Below are 15,587 nucleotides of genomic sequence, written 5' to 3'. Positions count from 1 at the left end.
CAGTCTTTTGGGTGATGGGCACTGGGGTTATGATATGATATGGCATTTATAACACACCTATACACAAGTGTTACTAGGCGCTACAAGGAGGGTGAAACAGAGGGAGGACGTAACATCTATCTTACTAGGCCTTGTGTCATTCAGAACGCGTAAGTGCAGGGAAGTGGAAGGGGAGAAGTGCCAGCTGGTGGCTCAGTGAAGGTAAAACAGAAAGTGCAGCCAAAGGGTGGCTCATAAGTGCAGAGAGAAGGGATAGTAGGGTTGCAGATACAGACCACAAGTGCTCGGGGAGCCAAGAGGCATTGCAAAGTGCAACTGGACATGCAGGAGCCTGGGCCCAAGTTCAGAAGGTAGCCAGGTGACCAGTGCATGAAGCAATCAGGACATCAGCAGGGGAGAGGAAGAGAGAAGTGAAGAGAATGGTCTTGAGTTGTTGACGACTTTACTAGTCCATTGTCAGTTTATATACAATGTAGCCCATTCTTCAGTGACGGGCTGTCAAAGTCCCTTCTTACCTTTGACAGGTTGATCACTATGTCTCCTCGGGGCCACTTCGTCTTAGTACCTGTTTTGGGAACAGTCTTTGTGTTTTCTGTGTTCTTCCTCTTCTTGGTGTTTTCGAGGCAATTTGTTTCTTTTGCATCACAGTAGTATATGGTTCTAATTTCAACAAGAAGGTTGGGGATGGAAGGATGGGCTGGAGAATGTGGAGATGTTTTATTATTCCCTGGGCTAACCCCAAGATGGTTGTCCTCGTCCCTAAGGAGGGAGTCCCTCCCCATGAGGTTCTCTTGTATTAAATTTCTCCTGCTCAAGCATGCTCTCTAGACTACCTCTCTGCACCCATCCACATTCCTGCTCAACATGCAGGGAGTTGGACTCTCTGGCAAATTTCTCATACCCCCAAGGGGGGGTCAACCTACAACGCGTTGAGACCATACCTGTAGTGAAAGGCGCTATACAAATGACAATACATTACATTAAAATTACAGAAGCATAATACAGAGGTTTATCTTTCTAATAAGTCTCACAAAATGGAATTGCACACATTTTAACATGCAGCTAAATATCTCTGTTAAGATGTAATATATTTTTAAGTTGTGACTGTAAATAGAGGGAATAGAGGGTCAGCGAAAGGGAGTGTTGGGTTACACCCTGCAAAAAGTGTTTCTGGTAACATAAGATTTGTGATGGAAGAGGCTGGAGTGAAGTTGGCGAAAAGGCAGGAGGAGGTAGATCGAGACTTGGAGGAGGTGTAGAGTTACATGAACAGTAGGCAGAGAGATGATGCAGCAATAGTTGGAGAGCTGCATGAACAAGGTTGTAAAGAAAAATCAAAGTGTTGGAGAGAGACATAGAGTATGTGGCGGAGGAAAATCAGGACGAGGTGAAGATAGACTTGTAGTAGGAGGAGGTGGAGATAGCATTGGAAGAGGTGGTAGAGGAACATCAGGATTGAGAGGGATTAGGAGGAGCTGGTAAAGAGACATCAGTGGAGGTTGAGTGATATTTGAAGGAGGTTCAAAAATAACATCAGGTGACTAGAGATGCCCTAATGTTACCTAATGTGTGGGATCCAGAAGGAATGAGAGAACAAGCTTGGCCCAAGTCAGGGGGAGGAATGAGAACCCAATTTGAAATGGTCAAACTCACGGTAGGAGGAAATATAAGCCTCTGACATGGCAGCCCGGAGGAGAAAGACTAGCAAATGAGTGGCAAGTTGGAGAAGAGGGTAGGCAGCAGGACCCTAGGGCAGGGAACTGTTGGATGCCCAGGGCAATTAAACATGTTGCCTTCCAAACTAAAGAAAAGATAATTAAGTAAAATTGTTGAAAGGCCAGTAGCAGGGAGTCCCCAAGTTAAGAAGGACGTAGGAAACCCTTGGGTGCAGGCATCCATTTAAACCTGGGACTATGATCAATGGAGAAGACACTGAGTGAAGGCAAGATAAGAAGGGTGTGAGAACCCCTTACATTGGAGAATGAGTACTAAGGAGTAAAGATACTGCAAGAAACGTAGATATATGGTGCAGGAAACCCTTAAGTCTGATGTGAGAGTACATACAGATTCCCTTGGTGCAAGAACCACTTAAAAGCTAGACTTTCTGTTGCCCCAAAAAATACTTACTTGTTCTTCAGTGCCCCATGTGTTATTTTGTGCACTCTGTGTTATTTTCCTAAACAAAGAATTGTAGCTTATCTAGTATTTTCCTTTTGGCCTGGTTGTGATTTAAGGAGTGGAAGAATATATTTATGTCTCAGTACAACAATCTTTGGACAAAAGCATGGAATTGCAGTTTCAATTGTCTGTGGGCAGTATGGACATCCACACCATGCCCAGTCTATTCTGCTATCTGCCGAAAATTGTTTCCAGGGGCACAATGTGAAATCTAAACGCAATCTTTCGCTGATTGTGTGTGGTCACATAGGGCAATTTTCAATTTTTTCAGGATTCAAAATTATGCCATGGGGCCTCATTAGAAGGTTGGCATTAAAGCCCTGTAATACCATTTCTGCCGCCCAATATCTCGGTGCTACTGGGATATCATGACTGGCGGCGGAACGGTAAATCCCTATTCCTGTGGAGTCTTATGGTACTCCATGGGAATGGGGATACAGAAGCACCAACATCGTTAGTAACAATGCCGGTGTTTCAGTGAAAAGCCTGCCGGTAGGGCCTTGAACTCCCAGCACGTCAGGCCTGCCGGGAGTACCGTGCCCCTGCCGGCAGACTCTTAGTTTGGTGATCTAGAAAAGGGTGCTGATACGTTGCTACTGGCACCCTTATTTCTGGACCGCCAAACTTATAATGAAGCCCACGGTCTTTATTAGAAGATTTGAGTATCTATACAATTTCTCCCTTGCTAATGATGGTATTTCCCCAGCAGTTCTGCTGTCAATTGTTTTACTTTTTGATGAATATTCCATGGCTGTGTCCACCGTCTGCAACGATAAATGTAAGATAGGTCTTTGTTTGAATTATCGTAGACATTATAACTTTTCCTCAGGTTATTAATAATAATGTTTTTGTTTGTCCATATGGGAAGCCATGACTATAGCTGTTGGTCTTACCATTATCAGTAATATAACACAGCCCTAATTTCCCATCTAAAAAGAAAGTAGGGGCTGAGTTAAGAACAGCCAGAATCCTTTTTAATAGTTTTCGGAGACTTATAATTCTACTCGGCTCCTTGTATCTTAAAAATGTTTAACATATGACATACCGGTTGTGTCCCAAAGTATTTGCTAAAGTGGAACATACACCCTGTTGCTTGTCTCATTTTGATATTCTGTTTGTTTTTAAATGGAGACATTCTTTTTGTTTTCGGTAAAGCGAATATCCAAATAGTTACAACTCTCTATATGTTATAGGTTTCCTTTCATAAAGAAGGTTTAGCTCTTTGTCATACAATTACGGTTTATTTTGCATACACCCACATTAACTGCCCAGTCCTTAGATGCCAAATAAGTCAAATACCTAACCATTCTAAGGCCCTTGCAAAACTGGCTATCAATTCCTATCATCGACATACGATAATCATCATCAGTAACCTCAATCAAAGATTAAACAGATTATTGGTGTAAAGGTTAAATAAAAGGGTAGTCAGTGGGCACCCCTGGCATACTTCTCTACTGGCCACGTATGGCTCTGTACACCTGCCATCTCTTCCAGATTAAACAATATCTATGTTGCTGTGTTGGATTTGTGTAGATCATCTATCATTCGAGTAAAACACTTGGAATTTCTAATAAAGTCAACACATTCCATAATTGAGATCATGTTACACAGTGAAATACTTTAGGTCAATCTTTAAGCCCATATGCATTTAGCACCCTACCTCAAAGATGGATTTTGTAGGAAGGAGATAGAGATGTGATGCCTGCTCAGTAGTTTCTAGTTTTGTCTAAAACAATCTGGTTGTTAAACTGACTCTCTTAGAGTTTATGCCGGCTAAGAAATAGTTGTATAGCATTATCTAGTGCAGTTTTGTTGAGCTGTCTATTACCAAAATTGGTTTGTAAGAGTTTGGTGAGACTTTATTACCTTTTTTAAAAATTGCAAGAATGACAGCACAATTCCAAATCTGAAATATTATCCCAGATATTGCAAAAGTATTGATATATCTCCAGAGTAAAATTACCCATATATCCTGGTATGTTTTAAAGAGGTCTTGTGTGATTCTATCTAATCCGGGGCTATAGACTAGTATAGTTTTCACGTATTATTGATGTCATACGATGTGGTTGACTTCTAACTCCTAATAATAGCATGTCATATGCTCGAGCTTTACTTTATGTATTATTTCACTTATATGCACAATATTCTGCTCGCACTCAGGAATCGGAGAGCTCCTAATAATAATATGATATGGCATTTATAACGTGCCTATACACAAGTGTTTCAAGACGCGACGAGGCAAGGGAGGGGGAACAGAGGGAAGGCAGACAACGATCTTACTAGGCCAGGTGACATTGAGATTGTGCAAGTGCAGGGGAAGGGGGAAGGGGAAAAGTGCAGGAGGGGGGCAGGGGCAGTGCAGCACATGGTATCAACAATAAAATAAATAGAATAATAAAAGCAATAAGTAAACGTACGGCCAGCTGGTGGGAAGTGCAAGGGTAAGTGCAGGCATCAGTTGTAAAGTGCTTGGAGAGGACTGTAGGGATACAGAAAACAGTCCCCAAGTGCGAGTGATGCCAGGGAGGCAGTGCAGGTGTGCAACTGGTGGGGGAGGGGACCTGGGCCTGAGATCAGAGGGTAGCCAGGTGACCGACCAGTCCAGTTTCAGATTCAGCCAGGAGTTCAGCAGGGGAGAGGAGGAGAGAAAGAAAGAGATGGAAATAAGAAATAAATATGTGGTTTATGGTTGACTAAGATAGCCATCACAGCATAAAGATAGTTTTAAATTCTGTATACTACTTCTATGCTAGCCCACCAGTGAAATATGGACTGGCACAACCTCACAACAGGGAATACGAATTTTTCTCTACCTCCTGGGTCTCTGGAGGGGGGAGGAGGCAGTAGAAAAAGGTTAGCTTAGCTGCAAGCGGCCCAGGTCTTTTTGACTCCAGCGTCCATGCATCGCACATGCCTGTTATACCAAATTCCTGTTTTGCTGGTCCTTACAGACAGTGCATGAGGCGGGTGGAATCCAGACTAGGCCATGGGTACCTATCAACGCAGACATGTGCTTTCACCTTGGAGTTCCCAATCACATCATAGACAGCATGCACTTCCCTCTCATTCCTGACCATTCTGAAACCCTGGGTGGAACATATTTCCATTGTTGATAGTTACCCATATACAATTCTGGACACTTTCATATGCAATTAATAGTAAGTTTAGTGAGTTTATTCTCTAGGTCTGCTAGAGATCTTGCTGTGATATGCACATTCCAAGTTTGGATACTCCCAGGGTAGACTCAAACTGCATACTTTTGGAGTTGACGAATTGAGTATCAATTTTGCTTGTATTGTACAGAAAGCCCCGTTCGGGCCCTCTGGCATGATGCCCTGTGAATTCTACTATGTCCTAAGTGGTTTACCCAACTTTTTTGTTGACAAGCCCTCCTCTTAAGCCTCACCAGAAACTGAGGTTCTCTAATGGTCTCCCGATAAACCCTTAGACCCTCAGGGTCAGCTTACACCATGCACCCTGTATTTACATGTGCAAGTCTCCTCACATGTCTGCCTGTATGGGTTCCACTGGCTGGCCGCAGCCTTTTGTGATTCTAGCACCCATGTATATCCTTTTAGCAAATAGCCAGATGTTTATCCTATTGAAGAGTGAGTGGAAAATGAATGCGCATATATGTGGTCTTGGATATTTCATGCCTTGAGACCGAGGGCCTCACTCGCCTGGGCAGCAGTGCTCAACTTGTGCATTGAGTCTAAATTCAGTTATTTTTCTAAACCTGGGATGCAGAGAAGATAATGAAAGCTAAATGTGGTGGCATCACTCCATGGGTGGCCACTGGAAAGACGACTTAGTCTGTGCACTCTATGATTGGGTCTCTGTTCCCCATCTAGCCCCAATACACTTTTAAAATAGAACGACTGCTCCATTACTTTGTACCTTTAGTGACAAGTAAGTCCCTAAGAATGGAGGAAAACTCAAAACAGTCAGCAATGTGTCACATATCTGAGCTGCTTCTGCTCTACACTATCTGCACTGCACGCCAGGCCCAGCAGTTCTCAGTCCTCTTCTTTTGCAACTCATCTCCTGTGCATCCACAGCTGTCCTGCTTGCTTGTAGATCAATGGACAGCTGCTCTTCTACAGGAGAAGTGAAGCACAGTGAACTGCTGCTGTTGCTTCCTCACCTCACTGCGAACTGAGAATGCACTAGCCACTGTGAAAAATTGGCAAAGACGCCAAACTGCCAGCTTCACACCACTTGGCTCAAACCTGTAAAGGCACTTGATGCAAGGTCCTATCTTTAACATTTGCCCTATCTACTACATTGGCCCTCTAAAACCATTGTAGCACCACGCATCACCATTATCCCGCTCAGCAAATAAGAATCCCCTTCGCATCCTCCACTATTTACTATAGGAGACTAACATTTAGTTGTGCGAGTATGTTCAGCGCTACCCTGCATCACCATATGATAACTGCCTGTTGCGTAGCATGCAACGGTTGTGAGCATGCGCGAGCCTCGTTCGGGCTCGCACATGCGTTGTTATTAAAGGAGGTCCCAGAACGGCAGTTGCCGCTGGGACCCCATACCAGCAACATACGTCCCGTGTCTTCTTACAGTGTGAGTGTGTGCATGCGTGTGGGGCGAGCCGGGTTGCATCCGACGGCTAAAACTGGCGACGAGAAGGTGCCGTGGGCAAGTGAACGCGACACTGCTCCCGCAATGTTTCACGTCGGAGAAAGTGTTTTTCATTCACTACGCGGCCATGGACCCGACGCAGTTTGCCGGCGCCCTTCTTAGATAAGCTGATCACGACGGTTGCGGCCCACACGGATGCTTGTGCGCCGTCTGTGATTCACTTCTCTTCAATTATTGGACATTCCATGGTTATTAGAGGACTAATAGCCATGGTCATTGTTTTCTGAAGGAGCAAGGAGCACGACAAGTGTGTTGTGGAACCACCTGCACCACAACCAGGCCCAATCAGCCCAAATGGACCACCAGATACCCGTGTCATCACCCAGCAAGTGGAGGTCAGTGAAGTACACATCGTGTTCACACAGCCACAGGGCCCAGGGCTGATCCTTCAACTATACCCTCACACAGATCATCGCAATGGGGGAACAGGCGGAAGAAGATGCTGCACCTATGCCAATACCATGCAGGCTAAGCAGCACCCTGGCACCCATGCCTGAATTGGATACTTCAGGCCCACCATCTAAATTTGGTCCTAAATGGCTGCTGTGGGTAAAACAACTTGAGATGTTTTTCAGGGTCACTGGTGAGACAGATGACGATGCGAAGCTGGCCAGAACCATTTTCTCCCCATGGCGAATGTAGACTTCGACAGATTCGTGATGTGTGCAGAAAAGCAACTGAGCGACGAATCCCTGGACGAGTTTTGTGCAAGGCTGAGACACCTCGCAAGTACCTGCAGGTGGGGGAATGAAGAAGAGATGGTGCGTAATCAGTTAATACAAAGTTGAAGCTCGGGGAAGCTGCGGAGACAAGTGCGTCGAGAGCCCGGACTGACGCTCACACAAATTCTGGACACAGGGTGCGCTTATGAACTGGCTGAAAACAGAGGCGCTAGGTGGACGCGGCTGTGCATCCAGGTAGGAGTGAGGACGCCTTCGCTATTGGTCGCCCAGCTCTGGGGAAGACATGCTGGGGACAGAAACGGGCGGACAGTTCCTCCTCGCCTGTGTGCCCACAGTCCTGTCAGTACTGTGGGTATGATCTGCCGCACTCAGGGGAATGCCCTGTGAAAATGAGAGTCTGCGGAAGGTGCAGAATGCCCGGACACTATGCGAGGGTGTGTAGGGCAGCGACTCCAGTGGCTGCGTCAAGGGGGCCGGCAAGAGTGAGTCGGGGAAACCCCAGATGCTTCAGGAGTGTGTTGGCGGTCGAACAGGGCGTGCAGGAGTTGGACATTGTTGTGGAAGAGGAGGATGAGGAGGAGGTCTTTTTTATCTCAAACAATGCCACAGGGGCGAAACAGAGAAGGCAACCAACCTGCACTGTGTACATTGGAGATGTGCCGTATTAAAAAGCAAAATTGAGCAAGGTCATAGGGTACCTGGCTGATTAACGAAGGGTGAACACACACCTATAGGGTTACATCTTGATGAGTGTGTACAAGTAACTGTGAATGACTTCTGACAAAAAATATATCAGGACAGATCTGAGTACTGCAGTTTGATTTTTAATAAAACTGCAGTTTACGTGTTTTTAGATACACTTGATTGAGAGTAACACAAGATACAACAGTATTTACATATTTTGAAGGTATAGTAACCAGTTTGTGAGTGACAAATTTCAAATATTTGTAACGTCTTTTCACTGCTTACACATCCACTGAGTGGTCCTTGGGAAGGAGACCAGTGGATTTAGTGAGGTGATAGCATGTAACAGTCAGCACATATACATCAGAACAATGAGGGGTTGAACAAGGACAACGCAGACAATATAACAGTCAACACGACAGTGTTTCGGCCAGAGAGTGAGCTTGGATGAGCTCTAATGGTGTGGCCTTCATCAGGACGAGATATTCCAAGGCGGGAAGTATCTTGTGAGGTTGGAACCTCGGAGCGCAGTGGCTCAGGGAGTGGCAGTGTCAGCAGTACACTGGAGGATTTTCAAGGTCCTAGAGGTGGCCGTTCCTTGAGGGCCTGTTGCCACGCATAATATGGGTAGAACAGGCTGGCGTAATGAGTACGCTAGAGTCAACCGCAAGCGTGAGGTGCTGCGGATGAAGGAAGGATGAGCGCTGCAGAGCAAGCTGTCAGCGGTCGTGGTTTCCCGTCCGCAGCCAGGAGACAAGGGCATACTTTAGCCCTGACAAGGAGTCGGAGATTGTTGTGGATGCTAGCCCGGTGGGACTGGGTGCAGTTCTGATGCAAGCAGACTCACATGGACTCATGCGCCCCATAGCGTACTCCAGTAAGGCGCTCACGGAAAATGATAAAAGATAATCGCAGATTGAGCGGGAAGCTCTTGCCATTCTGTGGGGATGCAAGCATTTCAGGTTATACATCCTGGGAAAGCCTGTGGTTGTCATCACCGATCACAAGCCACTCATTCCTGGCTGGGGCATCCTCCAAACCACCTCCACGCATCGGACGGTGGATGCTATCGCTGATCAAGTATGGTGTCAAATTGCAATATCGTCCAGGCACCCATAACCCAGCGGACTACCTATCCAAGCATCCAGGGGCCGGGCGTGACCGAGACAAGGCCGAGGTGGTGGACTGCATCGAAATGGTCCGCAACGTCGTGGAGGCAGCTCTGCCAGTGGCACTCTCACGCCAGGAAATAGCTGATGCATCAGAGGAAGACGAAATATTTCAGGTCATCAAGGGAGCAATGAGTAACGGTGAGTGGAGAGACGTCCTCACCAAAACTGCCAGGCAGGATGCTGGAGCCCAGAGGGACCTTCATGCGTTGTGGAAGACACGAAATGAGCTCTCAATGACCGAGGATGGTCTCCTGTTACGGGGCCGTCAAATTGTCATCCCGTGGGTTTTGGTGGCCAAGGTGCTGCAACTGGCACATAAAGGGCATCAAGGAGCTGCTAAAACGAAGATTTAAAGTTTGGTTCCCTGACCTGGAACAGAGGGTGGACGATTTTGTGCAGGCCTGCATTCCTTGCCAGGTGGCCAGTCCGGCAGAGAGGGTCCCGCCGATTAGGGCCATGGAGAGAAGCGAGCAGCCATGGGGGACGGTGCATGCCGACTTCGGTTCCACGGCAAGAGGCATGTACTTTCTGGCTGTTGTGGACCAGTGGTCGAGATACCCAGAAGTGAAACTGGTAGAATCAACGGTATGTGACCACACTATCTTGCCGCTGGAGAAGATTTTTGCCACCTATGGCTTCCCGATAGAACTGTGCTCCGATAACGGCCCACCCTTCCAGGGACAGCAATTCGCCAGGTATCTGGAGGAAAGGGCTTTCAAGCACAGTAGAGTCACACCACTATGGCCAAGGGCAAACGGAGAGGTGAGAGGTTCATGAGAACGCTCAATAAAATCTTCAGAATCTCGGATGGGGAGGGGAACTGCATCAGAACTTCTTGGAGTTCCTCCGAGAATATCGAATGACCCCCCACCAGTCCACAGTGGTCGCATCGGCGGAGCCACTGCCCCAGCGGACTGCTTCCAGAGTTAGAGGGACGAAACCCAGGGGTGATCGACAACAGCCGTATCAGCCTAGAATGACGCGTCAAGAATGAGAATGAAAGTGGATGAAGAAACCTCCAAGAAAAGACTATTGGAGTAGGAGACAATGTACTAGTGAGAAACAGGCGTCCGGAGGGGAAGTTGTCCCTTACGTATGAGACCCAGCCGCTACGAGTGACCCATGTAAAGGGATCTATAGTCACGGCAGCCAACGAGAGAGGGACAATCACAAGGAATATATCCTACTTCAAGAGGATAGAGGCCCGCCCGCCGGAAGGAACACAAAGGGCTCCGGCCGAAGTGTCCTCAGGACTGATCTGCCTGATGGCAGCACCTGAGGAGGAAGGGGCCCCGGACGCTCCGGGGACACCCGGAACATCCCGAGAAGATGCCAGAAGATACCTATACAGGGAGGGGCGCCGACGCCTGTCCAGGTTCCAAGACTTCGTCATGGACCCGGTCTCGTAAAAGACCGAGAAATGTTCGCGTGAGCTCAGTTTGTATTATGGTTATGGTTAATGTTTAATTGCTTCCTTTGGTTGGGAAAAAGGAGGGATGTTGTGTAGCACGGAACGGTTGTGAGCATGCACGAGCCTCGTCGGGCTCGCGCATGCGTTGTTAATAAAGGAGGTGCCAGAACGGCAGTTGCCGCTGGGACCCCATACCAGCAACATGCGTCCCATGTCTTCTTACGGTGTGAGTGTGTGCATGCATGTGGGGCGAGCCGGGGCGCATCCGGCGGCTAACACTGCCCATATATAATGTATTTCTACCTTGCAGTTGACATGTCTAAACCCTATGTGGTAGGGACTAAAGTATGCTACTCTTAAGAACTTGAGACTTTCTAATCCCAAATAACTGTGCTACAACCATTCCAACATACTTTCCTTCTTTTTACAATACCTCTGTGTGGACATTGCTTGTCTCAACATAATGCTTTGTTTCCCTTTGTTCGTGTCTAGACCCCCCCAGGCCACACTGATCACTGGACCAGAGCTACCCCTCCTTGGGCCAGGGAAGCTTGATTTGGGCTGCTTATGCCAGCTCCTCACCTTAGGTATAGGCATCTCCTTCTAGCAAACAAACGCTCTCGTGTCATGCTTCACTTACAAGTGCTAAACAAATGATCAACTATAACATTATTATCAATCATATTCTAATTTATTGTTTCTATCATAATTGGTGTTGGTTCGGTTCATGTTTTGGTATGTGCAACATACGTGTGGAGTTGGTGAGAGCTTATACATTTTAGGGCCGATCTGCAAAGCCATGCATGTTCTCTAAGGGCATACACAACAACATGCTTGTTTGATGCTTGTGTTTGGTTGTAATTGTCAGCTGATTTAGGGATTAAGAAACTTGTCAATTTTTTGTGTAGCCACTCATGGCATAGTTTATATTTGCAAGTGTATGGTATTCGATATGTACATTGGTACTTGGCGCCTATTTTTCTAACCCTGTGCGTGCTGTAAATCACGCCGTGCATGTAAGCAGATCTCTGGAATTCAGAAACATGTTTTTATTTCACTCTCAAACCAATGTTTTTCAGTAAATCACTCCACGTCGTATTCTCGCACTGTGACAATGGGACATGCTGGTGTCCTTTTCTGTAAAATCTGCACAATTTAGTTCTGACATTCAGGTGTAAGACGGGAATGCACAGAGGTTATCATCTGTAAAGCGCTAAACAACCACCCCGCGTTACCGTAGCTCTCAGTGCAATTCTGTGGTGCTTTGCTCCACCTAACTGGGCTTCCGGATATTGGTAGAAAATGCACTCAGACTTGCACCTAATAAAAAAACGGTATGGATGAGCCCTATTGTATATACATTGCTGTGCTACGTCTCGAAATGATTTCTATTGAATTTACAAACATCCTTTATTCCACCTGTTTAGACTCTGCTGGTCGTTCCATGGGGCCCTTAAAGGTTTTTATGACCCTGAAAAATCAAACTATGAGAAAGAGATGTTACAACTGCACGTAGACTCTAGAAAAAATACGAATTAATTAGTGGCTGCTGTTGCAGCTCTGCTGTCTATATTTGCACCCTGGAGAATTCATCTCACGGAACTGGTCTCCACTGCAACATTTCTTTCTAAGAAATGCTGCACAGAAAAACATTCTCTTGGCAGGAGGCCTTTAATGCATTTATTTGCCTTTCACACCAACTGTTTTGAGCCCTGCACACCGTTCATGCGTTCTGCTCATCCAAACGGAAGGGATATAAATTGTTTATTAGATGTGGGACAACGATCAAGTGATATCGTTACAAGTTAAATAAGCTCTTTGACAGGACGCAGCCTCCCCTGTCCAGAGTCGCGGTTTACAAAAGGGGGCAGTGACACCATGTGAATAAACATTTAGTAAGCGCAAGCTTTCATGTGGGGGGAGAGAGTGGAAAGCATAGAAAAGATTCCCCAAAACCTTCACCATAATAACATTTGACAAACATTTTAAATTAATTTACATTGTGATATTAGAAACTCTAGGGTCACTTTTGATATGGAACATACTGTGCAGATTTTCCTGAAAAAACTTGCAATAAAGAGAAGCAAGTTTCCATTTTAGAAACCTCTGTGCTTAATTCACGGATGAAAATGCTGTGGACCTCATTATGAGTTAGGCAGTAGGTGGGATTACAAGTTGTGGTAACCCCCAATTTTATAGTCCATAGGGCTCCATGTGGAGTTTTGCCAGATTTACCACCAGCGAAATTACTGCGTTGTAAATCCAGTGTTTTTTTTTAAAGTACGTGGAGGATTTACCTCCAGAAACAAACTGGAGGTGCATCTGCTTCGTCCTCCATAAAATCTATGGATTTATTGCCCTCTAATTCCACCATTGGTAAATCTCCCCAAAAATTATAATTTGGCGGCGAGGGAAAAATGTTATTCTTTTTCAGTAACTGATAAACCACCACTTGTTTTCCTGTACCGCTCAACTTGTAATGGTGCTTTGTAGCTGTTACATCAGTTTTATTTGCTCACCACTGAGGCAGGACCATCGTCCTTCTAGCCTTGCTCCCAGCTCCATCCAAATGCCTATTTCTATATTCAGAGTTCCCTTGAGATGCTGCTGGACCTTCCGGCATCCAGTAATGGTGCATGAACCAGTCCCGTGGGTTCGGGCCGACGGGGTTCTGTTTGGCGGGCCAATTAGTGTATAGCAATCACCCGGCAATATACTTTGTGCTTTGGGAGGTTTGATGTCCCTTTTAAGGATCACATCACTTTCACGTTCTCTGTTTTTTAGGCTGTTCAAGGAAGAGTTTGCATAGTCACCCCACAGCTTGTGCTCTAGTTTCTGTTACCTATGTAAGTGTTTCTGGTGATCTTTCTTGACATATGCATTATATTTGAGTGCGTTTTGGTCTCTACTTTCCCTCTTTTGTTTGTGTGTATTGTGACGAATGTGAGGATGTCATCCCTTCTTCCCTAAGGGGATGACCTTTCACTTGGGGCCAGGGTGGTGCATCCACAAATCAATAATCCCCCTGAGTGCACTGAGGGAGGATGGATCACATGGGGATGGAAGCTCCCTATGGGTCTGGGGACGACTATTCCAAGGAGAAGCGCTATGCCCCCGATTCAGTGCCACAAACCCCTTCTCCATTACCAAGTCCTTCTTCTCCCCCTCTAGCTGGAGCCGATGATTTCTATTGCCAAAATAGGCAAAATAACATACTTGACAAGATTGAAATACCAACCAAGTATTTTACATCCAGATTGAAACCAAGAACTGAGAAGAACATGACAGAGAGTCTGAGAATCACTTTGAGGGATCAGAGCGAGCAGTATAGCTTCTCACAAGATGTAAATGGGCCAAGTGAAGGCAACAAACCAGCGCCAGATTTCAATATGAGTTCAGCTGGGATGCGAAGAGAGAACGATCCTCTGATGAGGAATTGTGGGAGCTGTGCATCGGGCGAGCAGTCAGGAGCCGAATGGGAAGCAGTCAAAAGAGAAAGTGGAGAACGCAAACCTGGCCCGAGCTGGAAGGATCCCTCACGCTGCTTCCATGATGAACCTCTGGGCATCCCAGCCCCCGGCGAAGCACCAGCGAGGAAGGTCGCGCAGCTGGGTAGAGTCAGATGTCTGCAGAGTCGCTGCATAACCCGCCACTTTCCAGAACGCTACCAGAGCCTCAACCAGCAATGCAGCTGCTCAAGAAACACTGTACTTACAACAAAGAAGCTAACAGGTACACAGGCTACCCAAGAGACGTTGGTGGCCCGGGGAAGCAATGGGGTGAAGAGAGAGTATGGAGTAAGAGGGTCTGGGACACTAAAGAACATTGCATGTCTGGAACCTGCACCCATATGAAAGCAAAACCATAAGCGGGATCCCGTGGAATATGAAGGTCTGGGAACTTCAGGATATTGCGAGCCTGGGACCCACACCCAAATCAAAGTCAAGGTATAAGATACTCTGGGACCCCAAAAATAACCAAAAGGTAGGAATATTATGCCTCGGCATAGAGTGAAACAAACAGTTATGACACCTTTGGGACCCGCACCCATATGATAAGTCAAGAATAAGAGGGTCTGGGAGCCTGAGTGAAAAAGAAGCAAAAAAGGGAAAATGGTATGCTTGGCAGGAGAGTAAACCAAGCAGATACAATCCTATATTGCGAGTCTAGGACCCACACCCATGTGAAAGGCAAAGACCTGGAGTAACAAGTAACAAGAGGGTCTGGGCCCCTGTAAGAGAAAGCGAGAGGGTCCATGAGAGACCAATGGCTTGGAAGGAGAGTAAAACAAGCCGTACAGATCCTTGAGTGTCTGGGACCCGCACCCACATAAGAAGTTGAGAAACAAGAGACTCACAGACCCTAAGAGTGAAAGGACATAATCCTGCGCTTGGTAGGGAAGTGTGCCAAGTTGCTGGGATAAGAGAACTGTGAATCTAAGAAGTGTATCCTTGTGAATTGCTGAGTGACATTTACATAAATGGATACAGGACTCCGAAGCACAAAAGGAATGAAAGTAGAAAGCGTCTAGGGGAAAGGAACACAACCCTAGCCTTGGAATTCTATGCTTATGAGCATTGTTTATTTCATCACTTTTGATTGCCTGAGAGACTGGGAACTTTTGGGTTCATTGGAACTACCAGGAACACTTTACTTTGGGAAGAGATCATCCTTGCACAGTTGCTTAAAGTTGTTAGTGTTAGGGACAGAAGTAGGCTTTTGAGACACACGACAGTGATTGACTTTTTGGTTTTGGACATTGTGATGATTTCATTCGTTTTCTTTGAGGCAAGTATACGC

The 15,587-nt window shown here is 46.2% G+C and overlaps 1 protein-coding gene across 1 annotated transcript in view; it reads left to right on the top strand.

The window, feature by feature from the left end:
- The window catches only part of NCKAP1L (NCK associated protein 1 like), a 2,015,530-nt gene that overhangs the window by 1,504,372 nt on the left and 495,571 nt on the right, over nt 1-15,587 (top strand). The window lies entirely within an intron of this gene.

This window comes from Ambystoma mexicanum, chromosome 3q (assembly GCF_040938575.1).
Source record: "Ambystoma mexicanum isolate Mex_15411 chromosome 3q, UKY_AmexF1_1, whole genome shotgun sequence".
Lineage (NCBI taxonomy): Eukaryota > Metazoa > Chordata > Amphibia > Caudata > Ambystomatidae > Ambystoma > Ambystoma mexicanum.
This window is presented reverse-complemented; position numbering and strand designations above follow the sequence as displayed.